We start from the raw sequence: 14361 nt of genomic DNA on the forward strand, positions 1-14361 counted from the left end.
CCTATGAGCAAAAGAACAAGAATCAGAAGTGTGGATATCCCAGAGGAGGACAAAATGTCAGCCTGGCTGTAGAGAGAGCTCACCTCCCCCCTTTTCTTTCAGTCCAGGCCCTTGGAGTACAGGCTGCTGTCCACCCCCACTGGGAGGGTGACATGATGGTCAATCTTATCAATTGACTTAGAGTCACCATGGAGACAAGGCTCTGAGTATGTCTGTCTGTGAGGGAGTTTCCAGATTAGGTTCATTGAGGTGGGAAGACACACCCTGACTGTGGACAGCACCATCCACAGGCTGGGGGCCTGGGCTGAATAGAAAGACAAACGTGAGCTGAGCACAAGCGTCCATCTCCCTCTGTTTCCTGACTCTGGATGCAGTGTGCCCAGCCCCCTTCACACTCCTTCCTCCATGATTTCCCCACCACGGTGGTCTGTACCCTCAAACTGTGAGCCAGAATAAACTCTTTCCTTCTTCTTTTTTTAAAAAAGATTTATTGCTGGGTGGTGGTGGTGGTGGTGGTGGTGGTGGTGGTGGTGGTGGTGGTGGCGGCAGCGGCGGCGGCAGCGGAGGCGGAGGTGGTGGCAAACGCCTTTAATCCCAGCACTTAAGAGGCAGAGCCAGGCGCATCTCTGTGAATTCAAGACCAGCCTGGTCTACAGAGCAAGGTCCAGGACAGGTTCCAAAACTGCACAGAGAAACCCTGTCTACAAAACAAACAAACAAACAAGATTTAGTTAGTGTGTGTGTGTGTGTGTGTGTGTGTGTGTGAGTGTGTGTGTGTGTGTTTGTGTGTGTGCTCTATTTGCATGTATGCCTGCATGCCACAAAAGGGCATCAGATCCCACTATAGATGGTTGTGAGCCACCATATGGTTGCTGGGAATTGAACTCAGGTCCTCTGGAAGAGCAGCCAGTGCTCTTAACTGCTGAGCTGTCTCTCCAGCGCCAAACCTTCCCCTCTTAAGTTGCTTTTGTTGGATATTTTGTCCAACAAGAAACAAGGAAAGTAACTACAATGGGTGGTCACCTAGAGAGTCCGATGCTAACCTCTTCCAGAGGCCCCCTTCCAGACACACCCACCAATTGTGTCTATCAGTTATCTGGGTATCCCTTAGCTCAGTCCAGTGCATCCATACAACGAACCATCCCAGGTGCAGGCTGATGGGCCGCAGCCACATGGGACCTGTTTAACCTCTTCCTACCTCTCGGCTCACCGTTTCGGTGCAAACTGCATAATAAGGTCACAGTCAAGGGGTTGAGGGAATATCCGACCTACTACATGGCCAAGGGACCAGGTGTAATGGCACTCTAGGGCAGTGGAGAAATGGGATCAAGTCTGACAACTTCCACAGTAGGGATGTGTTTAGGGCTGTACAGCTCAGCCTGTGGCTGAACATCAGGCATGGAATCTCTAGAAGCTGAAGAAGTCTTGGGCCCCTTCGTGTGTGTGTGTGTGTGTGTGTGTGTGTGTGTGTGTGTGTGTGTGTGTAGGACAACCTCAGACGTCATTCCTCAAGTACTATCTACCTTGGTTTTTAGCAGTGTCTCTCAGTGTCCTGGAACTCACCAAGTCGCCTAGGCTGGCTGGCCAGTGAGCCCCAGTGATCCACCTATCTCTGCCTCACAAACTCTGGGAGCGCAGGTTTGTTCCGCGCCTGCCTTGTTTGAAAAATGTGGGTTCTGGGGGCGAAACTCGGGCCCTCATGCTCACAAGGCAAGTGCTTTGTTGACTGAGCCACATTCCCTGCTCCTGGACACCTTATAAAGGGAGAAGCTCCCGGATATTAAAAATCAAGGCATGCTAACATGGTTTACAATAATTGCGGCATAGATTTAGATGTTTACATTTAGCAAATTAATGCTCTTAGCACACACACAAATTGCCAAGCAATATAATTATGCTATTCACAAGAAAATTACAGGATTTAAAAAATTATTAATTACTGGTACACACTGGGCAGTGGGGTCTAGCAACGGGCTATGGGTATGATGTTTTCTGATGAATGTCTTCATTTGTTCTGTCTGGGGCTCTCATCCCAGGGTTATGACCTCCTTTGGAAATGGTGTCCAAATTCTAACCCCAAAGCTTTCCTTATGTGCTAGACATTTTTAGGATGCTTTCTTAAAACCTTGGTGCCTGGGGTCACCACCAGCATCCTAACTTAATAGGGAGATTGTCCTTAACGTAGTCCTCAGTGTCAATACTTTGTATTTTCTCCAGAACTCACAGGGTGATTTTGATGTTCCATCAGTCAGAATGGAGGACCCCTGCATCAGTGGATGGGTAGCTCTAAGTCAATCTGGGATAATAAAATGTAATGCAAGACTCATTTATGGTTTGGGGGTGAACATCCTCCTCATTGTTGAAAGGTAATCTTGGAAAGCAGCATCTCTAATTTGTGGGAACAGAATAAGGAAGCATTCTGCCTGGCTGCCCCTGGTGGCCACCTCACAGTCACCAAGGAAGCCATGGGATGTAAGGAAAGCAGAGAGACAGGGAGCCTTGACCACACCACACTTGAAGTCTACCAACCTTCAGTATGTGAGCCAACAAAGTCTCCTATTCCTGTACCTGCTGTTGTGAGGGTCAGGTGAGAGATTCCATGTGAAATGCTCAACTCGACACTTTATGGTGATAGATGTGAGCTATGAGGACAGGGAGGGGGACAGGGTGGGGGGACAGGGTGGGGGGGACAGGGTGGGGGCCAGGGTGGGGGACAGGGTGGGGGGAGGGGGGACAGGGTGGGGGACAGGGTAGGGGGGACAGGGTGGGGAGGACAGGGTAGGGGACAGGGGGGGGCCAGGGTAGGGGGCCAGGGTGGGGGGCCAGGGTGGGGGCCAGGGGGGTCAGGGTGGGGGGACAGGGTGGGGGGACAGGGTGGGGAGGACAGGATGGGGAGGACAGGGTGGGGGGACAGGGTGGGGGGACAGGTGACGGAGGCTTCATTGTGCTAAGCCTGGGGGCATGCTGCATTGCCGAGCTGGGGCCTTCGGCCTGTGTATAGCAGGCACTTGATAAATATCTGCCCAGTGGGATGGGTGCTTTATGCTTTCATTTCCCTTTGCCTAATGCTCTGATCTCTGCCAGATGCCAAGGAGGGGAATAATCTGATTACCTGATTAAAGTAATATGGCCCTCTCACTAGCCGCTCCAAGCCTAAGCCACCAGGGCAGATCTGTGTGGGTTAAGAGGCTTACCATCCAAGGAGCGAAGTAAGCAGGCAGGGAGAGCAATTCACTAAGCAAGTGCCTCCCAAGTGCTTACTCTGTGTCTGGGGACCTAAGTTCAGTCCCTAGAACCCACATAAATATGGAAGGAGAGAACTGACTCCACAAAGTTGTCCTCTGAGATTCACATGCACGCTGTAGCATCTCTCTCTCTCTCTCTCTCTCTCTCTCTCTCTCTCTCTCTCTCTCTCTCTCTCTCTCTCTCTCTCACACACACACACACACACACACACACACACACACACACACACATGATTTTTTAAAAAATTATTTTAATGTATATATATTGTCTATGTGAATATATGTCACATGTGTGTGCTGGTGCCCAAAGAAGCCAGAAGAGGGCGTCTGATCCCCTGAAGCTGGAGTTATAGGCAGGAGCCAGCTGCCTGACATTAGTGCTGGGAACTGAACTTGGGTCCTTTGCAGTGCAAAGTGCTCCTAACCACTGAGCCATCTCTTCAGCCCCAGAAATGCAATTTTAAAAAGAGCACATCTTTTATGATTCCACGAGTCCATAGACACAGGAAGCAGATTTGAGTTGTAGGGCTAGGGGTGAGTGGGAAGTGAGGAACGCCTGCTAATGGGAACAGGGTTTCTGGCGGGGGTTGAGGGGGGAGAACATTTGTCCATCTGCTGGTAGTGCTTGCAAAACCTTGCAGTTTTGCTGAGCTGTGTCCACTTGTACATGTTACAGGTGTGATTTCATCTATAAGGTAGTTGAGAAGACCTGGGTGGAGACCCCAAAGGCTTTGGAAAGGTAGTTTTTTAGACAAGTTCTCATAGAGCCAAGGCTGGTCTTGAACTATGGCTCTTCCTGCTTCTGCTTCCTGAGTACTGGGATTGCAGACATACACCACTGTTTCCAGCTCCACAGGCTTCACACTGAGCAGAACAGTGTTGTTTTCATTCTGGGCTCTGATCCTCATTAGAACAATCTAGGAAGCCTTTTGAAAGCCCAGACACAGAGAACACGGGTAATAAGTCCAAAGCCCAGCCTGGCCTGGGAACCAGCACCCTCAGTCACCAAAGCAGAAACAAACAGGACGTCTGGCTTGGCCAACGAGGACTCTGAGACCCAGAGTTATGAGTAATGTGCTTTGTGAGTCCCTGTTAGGCAGGCATTGACTCATGAACAAGAGCTTGGGCTCTGGAGCCCAGTGGTCCTGGGTTCAAATCTCCACTCTACATTCTACAGGTGTGCCAAACAGCAGCCACACCTGGAACATGAGCTGCTTACTAAGCTCATAGTCTCTGCTCTGTGGGGAATGGGATGAGAAGCCATACATGAAGAGTTTCTCCCAGTGGCTGGTACACCACAAGGACCAGCCTGTGTAAGCACGAGTCTAGGGGTTTTCATCATGCCTGCTGAGGAGGAAGGGAATGTGACTTCAGACTCAATTTATTGAGCAAGTTGTGATCTTTGAAAAATCATATGAATTTTCAGATCCCGCACATTCCATAGGTGCCTGGTAGAACATCACTCCCATGGACTGTAAGGGTATCTTGCCAAAGCCCCTTTTCTATATGAATTTTTATGGGGGCAAGAAGTAGAAATAGAATGGCCTGACCTCTGCTGCATCTGGCAGTGGATTCTTAGGACTGATAATTATCTCCTATCTTCATCTACCAATAGGTAAGGAAGGACACGTCCAAGACATTTTTGCAGCCGGAGAAGTGCAGTATCTGGTGAGACCACTAGGGGTCTCCACGCTCCACCAAATGGCTCCTTCCATGCTCCTATCAAGGGCTTGACTTCCAGCCGTCTTGAAGCACAGATAGTGACCAGAGTGGACCAGGGACTCCAGACCCTGGCCCCCCAGAGTGCCATCAGTCCTCTCACATCAGTCCTGTTCACAAGGGTCAGGGCGCAGGTCATGATGAATCTAGCCTCTGAAGATGTCAAAGTTCCATGCAATGGTAAGATGTGTCAGGGAGTGGAGCGGAGGAGTCTCCACTGGTTGAATATCTACTAGGCACTAGGGACCAGTTGGTTTTCTTTCACTGTCAGAACCATAATCCTGCAATTTAGATGCTGAGCTCTCTCTTCTACACACCAGGGAGCAGCTGCTTAGGGAAGCATCGTGACAGGTTTGGTGGGGCTGGGATTCAGACACCATTCTGCCCTGTTCCAAAGCCTATGTTCTTTCTGGGTCATCCTGCCACTCAGCATCACAGAGGACACTTTGGGTCCAGCTCCTGGAAAGAGCAACTGTCCCCCACCTCCCACACTCGGTCACTCACAAACACCATCACACTTAGATACACACACACACACACACACACACACACACACACACACACCAGCCAGCCCAGGAGAACTCAGTCCTAGCCTCTCACACCAGGCTTTTGTGGAGGGGGTGAGCTATGAAGGGTTAGTATAGATGAATTATTGTAATTTAACCATCCCCATGGCTTTTATTTTCTCCTTGAATGTACTCTGCACCGGGGGCCTGTCTTCCTGGTTCCTATGAGAACAGTGCTTTTTCTTGAATAGAGCTTGTTTATGGGTTTTGCCTGCTATTACAAAAGCAATCCCTGCTATTGGAGAAAACACAGAGACACCAAGAGAACAGAACCACCCCCGTCCCCACCCCCAGGGACAGCCCAGGCTAACACATGTACACGGTCCTTCCCACCCTTCCCTCCTCTGCACACCCTCTGCTACCATGGGGCCCTGGAGGCCCTGTGCTGTCTAAGGTTGTTCTGGGTCATCAGAGTGCACTCTGACAGGGTCCTATGTACCCTTGGGCTTGCCCTCTTGGAGAGGGTATAGGATGATTTCACAGGCTCTGTTGTGGAACACCCAGCCCCCAGGATACTCATCAAAGCAGCTAGGACTGCTCACAAGAGACCTTCGGGACTGGTTCTGTTGAGACGGGGGAGCTGGCTCAGTGGGTAAAGCACTTTCTGCACAAGCATGAGGTCTTGAGTTTGGGTCCCCAGCAGTCATATAAAAAGCCGGATGTGGCGGCATGCATCTGGAACCACAGCCCTTGGAGGTAGAGACAGGAAGATCCCCAGTGCTTACTGGCCAGCCTAGGCAGCCAGTGAGCTCCAGTTTCAGTGAGAAACCCAGTCTCGAAAAACAAAAAAGTGTAAAGAGTCTAGTGAGGTGATAGCTCAGTGAGTACAGGCATTTGCCACACAAGCCTAAGGAGCTGAGTTCGAGTCCCAGACACCACAGTGGAAGGAGAGAACCAACTCCTGAGAGCTGTCCTCTGTCCTCCATACATCATAGTGCGCATACATACCACACATGCACACACACTAACAATACATACAATTGAAAATAAGGTGGAGATACTGACTTCTGGTTTCCATATGCTTGCACACACACACACACACACACACACACACACACACACACACACACACACAAGATCGGGCCTACAGACATTCTTTCATAGAAGAGGTGAGAGTCACCAGACCCCACCCACTTGAGACCGCAGCTGAGCCTTCCCGAGCCTCCCTACCTGCTGCATGTAATTCTGCCTGAGTTGCGTGTGGTCTAGTGGGTATGGGGGGGGGCGGTTCTTACATTGTGCTGATGAGACTTTTCAGTGATGTGACTGTTTGGGGGTGCCGCCCACATAAGCTCCCCGTTGGAATCATTACATCAGTCAGTCACTAGTGACCTGTCTGGGGTGAGCAGCCACTTGCTCACATCCCTCCAGGAAAAGTCCATGAGGCAGGGTCCTGTGCCTTAACCTCAAGGAGTCTGCTCTCTCATGCTAAGTGGTGAATCTGGAAGGGAAGAAGGCCAGAGGCTCCCACTATACACAGAGTTTTACCAGAATGATCTGGAGACCAGGAGACAGGGCCGGCGAATCCTTAACTCAGCACAGATAAGCTCAGTATAAGAACCTGGGTATCTTGTCTCCTCACCAAATCCAGCAGGTATGTATGCTCAGACAGACCCTGCTGCCAGCTCAGCTCTGTAGCCATTGTCTTGCAATTATTATTATTATTGTTGTTGTTGTTGTTGTTGTTATTACTTTATATTTAAAAACATTGTGTGTGTGTACATGCACACATGCGTGCACCTGCCACAGTGCACATGTAGAAAGTCAGAGAACAACTTGTCAGGGCCAGCTCTCCCAGTGGATCCTGGGGATCCAATTAATGCCAGGGTTGGTGGCAAACACCTTTACCTACTATGCCAACCTTACCGGCCTCACAGTTTCGGAGCGTTTAATCAGTTACATGTGAGAGCCCTGCATTTCCTTTTGCATTGAGCTCTGCAAATTATGTAGCTGGCCTGTTCCTGATAATAATACCAATTACCAACAGAGCTTGCTGTACACTTGTCACCATGCATTTCCCCCAGATGGAATTCACCTGCCCCTCACAGCAGCCAGGTGTAAATTGCTTCTCTTCATCTCAGCCAACCCACATGAGAAGGCGTGCCAGGCACTAGGTACTTCATGTATACTGGCGCCCCAAAGGCTCCCAGCAGGGTAAGAGGTACTATGACACACACACACACACACACACACACACACACACACACACACACCCATTAGAGTCAGGAACTGAAGTCCAGGAGAAGTCACTCACTGCAGTTTGCAGCTAGGGAGGGTTCCAGCTACCATTTCAATCATTGCTTGTCACTCCTGTGCCTCCGATCACTGTGTGGCAGCCAGCACAGGCCCTGCCTGGCTAGCCAGGTGCTGTCCCATGTGCTCTGCACCCCTACCTGCCCTGCCTCAGCCTCCATCCTGGCTGTGACAGGCACCCCACAGTGCTTGGAAGGGCACGTGCCTCTACCCATGCTGTCAGCTTCCATTCCTGCCACCTCCTGATGTGACAGTTGCTGCACCAGGCCACCTCCCAGGCCCAGGTGTCCGATCTGCACCCCCGCCACCACCCTGCCCCTGCACAGAGCCTTGGGACCAGAAGGTGTCACTTTCCATCTTTTCCTCGTGGTGCTGAGCTCATGAGACTCCAGCTCCTGGGACCAGGTTCCTCAGTGATGGTTACTGCTGAGATGACAGTCCCAGGAGGAGTCAGGGTGGCTGAAAGCCAGTCCGCAGGGATCCTCACGTGCTCAGGCTGGCTTGTGCAGATTCTTGTCTGAAAACAGGGAGAAGAGGCTGGGCTCAGCAATTATGAATTCGGGATCTGGGCATGCATAACCCTAAGCTCAAATCCTAGGTCCTAGTCATATGCACCTTTCCCTGTCCCCTGGGAAAGACAAAAGAGCAAAAAACATAGGTGCCTGGATGAGGAGCTCAGCCCTGACAGAATCTCAAGCTCAAATGACTTGGGCACTCACTACAAGTGGGACATGGTAGCATCTTCAACCATCCCAAGACTCACCCTCTGCCAACCTCCTAGGCCTCTGTGGGGACTGAGCAATGTTATGGCCGTGAAACCCTTCCTTGGTGCTCTGTAAACCATTATGACAAAATATGACTGCACAGGAAAACTCCTACTGTCCCAGCAGATTAGGTGCCCTGCTGGGAGGATTATAGACAGATTCTAAAAAGAAGGGCCAGTGCAAGGCCATGTTCCCACAGTGCTGGGAAATTGTAGCTGAGGCCTAGGGTGGCCTGGGCAGGCCTAGGGTGAGGAGCAGGAGCTAAGGCACCAGGAAGCTTTTGACAGGCATATCGAAACAGTTTATTCAAAGCCATGGAGTAGGCCAAGCCCCCCATCAGCCTAGGCTCTCCACCAGCCTCTCTGCCCTCCTGGTGTGGGAGTAAGGGGTGGAGCTCTGGTGTCAGGTCTCTGTCCCCAACTCTTGGCAAGTCCCCTCTCCTCCACTGACCCAGCTCCCAGCCCTCTCCCCCATCCCCCCCATCCTCACAAGCCCCCAGGAGCTGGCTAACACACTCATTGAAATGCTGCAGTAGAGGTGGGGCCTGGAGGACTTTTCTAAGCAGCTCCAAAGGATGCAGGATCACACTCTGAGTAGCCAGCATCCAAAACCACCACAAAAATGCAGGTCTTGAAAATTAATTCTAATTTGGGATGTTGAGTTCTTAGCCTGATCTGACTAGGGTAGACTTTGATGGCCTGTCTGAGAGAAATTACCCATAGAAGTCACAGGGAATCCTCACTAAAGGCTCAGGATTTGGTTTTACTCCTAAGGGTAGAAAACAGGGTGAGGGTCTCATCAGCTTGGGTGACAAGTCACTGGTTCCCAAACCTGACCCAGTACAAATGCTTCAGAACTACGTGAAGATTAAAATGTATAGCCTTCGAGTCACAGAAGACAGATAGTGTAGGATTCCCTTAGAGGAGGCAGAAAGTAGTCTCTTACAAACACTGAAACAGAAGGATGGGGCCAAAGTCAGGAAAGGGGGATGGGAAAGATGGGAGGCTCTGTGTAGCAGGTGCAGAGGTTCAGCCTTGCACCATAGGAAAGCTCCAGAGACCTGATGCACAACTGAATCTGTTTACTACTGAACCGAACACAAAAACAAGGACCAAACGTTTGCAAGTGCCACCGGGATCCACACAGAGGAAGGAGAGAACCAGCTCCTAAAATCTGTCCTCCAATCTTCATACACGCCGTGGCATGCCTGTGCCCGCATACATTCGGACACTCACCCACCCCCATGCACAAATTCAATACATGTGTAAGAACAGTTGCTGGGTGTTGGAGCACACGCCTTAACCCCAGTTCTTGTGAGGCAGAGGTAGTGGATCTCTGTGAGTCTGAGGCCAGCCAGAGCAACACAGGTGAGTCCCTGTCTCGAAACAAAACAAGAAGCAGTTAAAATTGAAGCTGGGGATACGGCTCAGTTGGTAGAATGCTTACCTATCATGCACAAGGGCCTAGGTTCAGTCCCCAGCATTGCATAAATCAAACAGAAGCAAGAGGATCAGAAGTTCAAGGTCATCCTTGAATGCATTGAAAAAAAAAAAAAAAGAGAGAGCCAGCCTGAGCAGATGAGATCCTTAAAAAAAAAAAAAAAAAAAAAAAAAAATCAGTATGAACCCAAGACAGGGGTTCCAATTTGCAATTCTTGCACGTGGGAAGATCTCTTACTCAAGGCCAACCTGGGCTACAGAGCAAGGCCTTGACTCTAAAGGAGGGAGGTGGGGCTAAGATGATAAATTTTACATTATGACTTTTTTGTGCACTTTAGAAATTCTTTAAGAATCCTGCCCCTGGCACCTGAAAGCCTATTACACACATCTGAGAAATCTGATTTTTATTCGCCTGGCTGGGGGTGGGAGGTGGGGAGTCAGACACATGACTTCTGTGCTGGGCCAGGCTCAGATCAAGCAAAGGCTGTACCATGAGAAGGCCCCCACTCCCCTCCCCTTACAGCCTCCCTGCCTAGCAATCACAGAAGCCCTGTGCCCTCACCTGCCTCTGCCAGCCGCCTTGGTGAACTTCTAAAGCACAAATCCCATGCAGGCACGCAGCTCTGCAGCTCCATGAAAACCGTACCAGCCTCCTGCTGTCCTTTGTAAAACAGAAGAAGTAACTTCAGCAGAGCCTGTTCCGGGAGGGACGGCAACATGCTGGGCCAGGGAGCCTTGGTGTGGGCAGAGGTCCCACCAGGGGCCAGGCCGGGAGATGGAGCAGAACTGGGGTGAGAGGCGCTTCCAAAGGAGAGAGGTGTTTGGAGCTGAGCCTTGGAAAAGGAGGTAGTGTTGGCCGGAGCCCTGGGGGAGGCAAGAGGAGGAAGGACCCAGGGTAAAGGACAGAAGGGCAAGGACACAGAGGTACACCTCCCAGGTGACGAGCAGGAAAGCTGCAGTGGTGAGGTCAGAGGGAGAGTGTACAGAAGAGAAAAAGCCAGTTTGACTGGCTAGGGACGGGGACTCTCTGGGCTGCCTCTGTCTTTCCACCCCCAAGGTGGCATCAGGCCTGGGATCCGGTCGCAGGCTCCAGGTTGCCCTCATTGTTTTCCCTACTCCTGAGTGGGAAGAGGTGATCTTGTCCCCAGATCTGCCCCCCACACACACACCTAGTCTAGCCTCAGCCCACCTCCCAGGGCTCTGTTTCCTCTCCTGCCAGCCTATGGATCATGCCTCCTCTCCCCTATCCAGTGGGCTGTCTGTCTAGAGGTTTACCTTTAGGCACTCATAATAGGTGTTGAGTAAAAGCTGGTGGGCCATAGCATGCATAGGTCTCAGAGGGCATCCCCTGCAGATCCTCGGACGCTGCCTGCACTAGGGCCACCGGATCTCCCTAGGACATCAGAGATGAGTTCAAAGGTCACTGTAAGAGAGGCCCATCCTAAGGGAGAGGGAGAACTGCAGTTACAATCTCATCTCCAGTCACCCCCAAAGGTACACACAGCCTAATACAAAGAGCTCCCAGGCAATCCAGCAGCAGGTCCAGTCAGAAGCCCTCAGGCTGCATCACCCATTGCCAGCTTCGACACAAAGGAACCCAAACCTGTTTCCATACCCAGCATGCATTTCAGAAAGTTCCCTTCCACCCAGAGGTACCGAACCTCTTTTACATCTACTGGCACACACAGGGAGGCCTCTTCCTCCTACCCACATCCAAACAGACAGCTTTCACCTAGGGTCCAGCCAGCATAGCAGCCACAGCTCCTGGAAGACCTCAACTTCTCCCCAGAGGCCAATGTCTTGCAGCCTCGACCACAGGGCCATTGTGGGGTAGCTCATAGGCAATGCTTCTGTTTTTCAGGAGTAGGGAAAGCAGAGCTATCCCTGTGAACACTGATGAAGAACTCATAGCAAATTGTTGTTGGCAGAAAGGTTAATTGGATACAGTTATAAACTTGTTCCTGGGACAGGTATGTTAATAAGAGCTAAAACTTCGGAGAATGCCCAGAGCTGGAGGGAGAGATTAATATGCCAGAGTCCAAGGTCGCAGTGAAACAGCACCCAGAGAGCGCTCAGAAACAACTCAGAAGCCCTGTCTCTTTCCTGTGGTCCCCAACAAGTCCCTGCCCCTGCAGGCCTGGGAAACACCACTGTGCAAGGCTAGTCTCCCGAGTCTCCCGATGGAAGCCCTGGTGTGGTCCTGTGTGTGGGGGTATCATCTCAGTTTGGGGGATTGGGGAAACTGAAGTTTGCTGAATGAGATGAAATTTGTTTCAGTTGGCAGTGGGTGATAGGCTCAGCATAGACCCTGACTTCAGACTCAGACATTCTTCTGTCTGGACCACAGAATGACCAGGAAGACATTCTCTTGGTGTCCACTAGGGGGCGCCACACACCGGTTCTCCCTGTTGGTACCAATGCCTTTAGGACCCTCAGCCAGAGTGGCTTTCTGTGGTCTCTAAGCTAGGTGGTTGGGCACTGCCAGCCCTTGGGACCATGTCCAGAGGCACAGCAATCCTTCCCTTCAACTTCTGAGGGTCAGGGGAAGGGGGCTCTGAAATCCACAGAAACATGGGGTTCTATTATCCCTGTCCTTGGGTCTCTTGGAAACCCCAATGCGTTGGGTCAGAATGGAGTCAGTTATAAATGGCAGAAGCTCAGAAAATACTGGTAACTCACTCGAGGTCACAGAGCAGGACCGTGGAGCTCTGACCTGCAGGGGCAGGAGGGCGCTGGTCCCCAGCCCTGCAAGCCAGAGTGATGACAGAGAATGAAGTCCTGCACAGGGCGCTCCAGCTGTCTGTCGGAGATGAGGAGCTCAGGGGCAAAGGGAGGGTCAAGCAGCAAGCAGGGTGAGCATGGTAAGGGTCTCCCCGGGGTGGGAGCCGATCTCGGGGGATCGGCATGGTGAGGGGGACACAGGACTGTCTTGGAAAATCCCAGCTTTCCCAGGCAGGTGACAGAACCCGCTCTCCAAGTCAGGCCCAGCAACGTGGAGGCCAGAGCCACCTGACTCTAACTATAAATAGAGAGGTGACGGAAGGCTCCGGAAGCCCAAGGGAGGCCAGAGAAAGGGAGTCGATTCTCCCTAGAGACTGAGGAAGACACACACATGCGGCATCCTCCGGCAGTGGGCCTTCAAGGTCAGCATGGAGTCCTGCAGAAAGCTGAGGAGGGAGTCTTGGCAGGCACTAGCCCAGAGGGTGGGGCAGAGGTGCGCAGAGCTGTGGCAGACGGCAGGTCCCGAAGGCCCAGGGCTTTGGAGGCCGGAGGGGAGACTCTGTGCTGCGTGCAGAGTCTGCTCAGACAGCAGTCTGGCATCGTGTTGAATTGGACTAATGTCCAAGAACGAGAAAGGCGTAAGAACAAAGAGTGAGTGATTCAAGGCCGCTGGAGGCTCGGTGCCAGGAAACACACAGCCAGCCTTCCCGGGGAACAGAAGCAGATTATGGGATTCCGGAGGTTGCCAGCTGTTTCCAAGCATGTTTCTCACTGAGCTCCTGATGCCTGGCTGGGCACAAAGTCACCTGAAATGAAGACTGTATATTCCAGATTTCCTTTTAAGATATCTACAGTTCTTCTGTGGGATGCAAAGCTCTTTTCATCTCTTCTTTGCTGGTTGTCATATGCACATGCTTATTGGAGCTGGGGCAGGCATTTGTGACCATGTAGAAGCCACATGTAAGCTGACTAAGAAACAAGCGGTGGTGTAGGCACCACTGTGGGACTACCATGCCAGCCCTGAAGCAGATACCTCCACGTTTGGTTTACTTGGGAGGAAAAAAGAAACCCACAGTATTTGCACTATTGCTGCTTGGAGGTTTTTCTTTCTCCTATAGATGAATGTATCCTGAGTACACACAGGTCGTTCATGACCCTCTCAAGAGCCCTTATATATGAGGATTCTGTTCCTAGGCCATTTTACACCCAATAAACATCACAGACATGCTATGTAGTTCCACACGAGAAATTAGCAGGTGTTGATGCTTTCGGGAATCTTCTCTTGGGAAGTATCAGCGGAAGGCCTGAGCATGTGGCATGGTTGACGTGCAGAGAACTCTGTACCAGGGCAGTGTTCCCTCCAGGCAGTCTTGTCTTTCTACTCCAGAAGTTAGCACCCTGGGATCACCAGGGTTCCCGAAACTGTATATTCCAGGCTAGCTGGCCATGAGCTGCCAGCTGATTCTCCTGTCTCTTCCATCTACCTCCACTGGGATTACAGCGTTGAGCCATCCAAGGTTTTACATAGATTCCCAAGGATTAAACTCAGTGTCATCAATCTCTGGCCATTCACTCTCTGAGCCATCTCCCTGCACCCCCGTTGGTTCCTTTGTCCCCCTCCCTGAGTGGGTGGGATTGAATGATCCCCCATGAC

General features: G+C 51.3%; 1 pseudogene; it reads right to left on the bottom strand.

Moving 5' to 3' along the window:
* Positions 1-12892, bottom strand: part of LOC118577662 — a 30468-nt pseudogene extending 17576 nt beyond the window's left edge.
* Positions 12893-14361: the final 1469 nt, after the last annotated feature.

This window comes from Onychomys torridus, chromosome 1 (assembly GCF_903995425.1).
Source record: "Onychomys torridus chromosome 1, mOncTor1.1, whole genome shotgun sequence".
NCBI classification, from domain to species: Eukaryota; Metazoa; Chordata; class Mammalia; order Rodentia; family Cricetidae; genus Onychomys; species Onychomys torridus.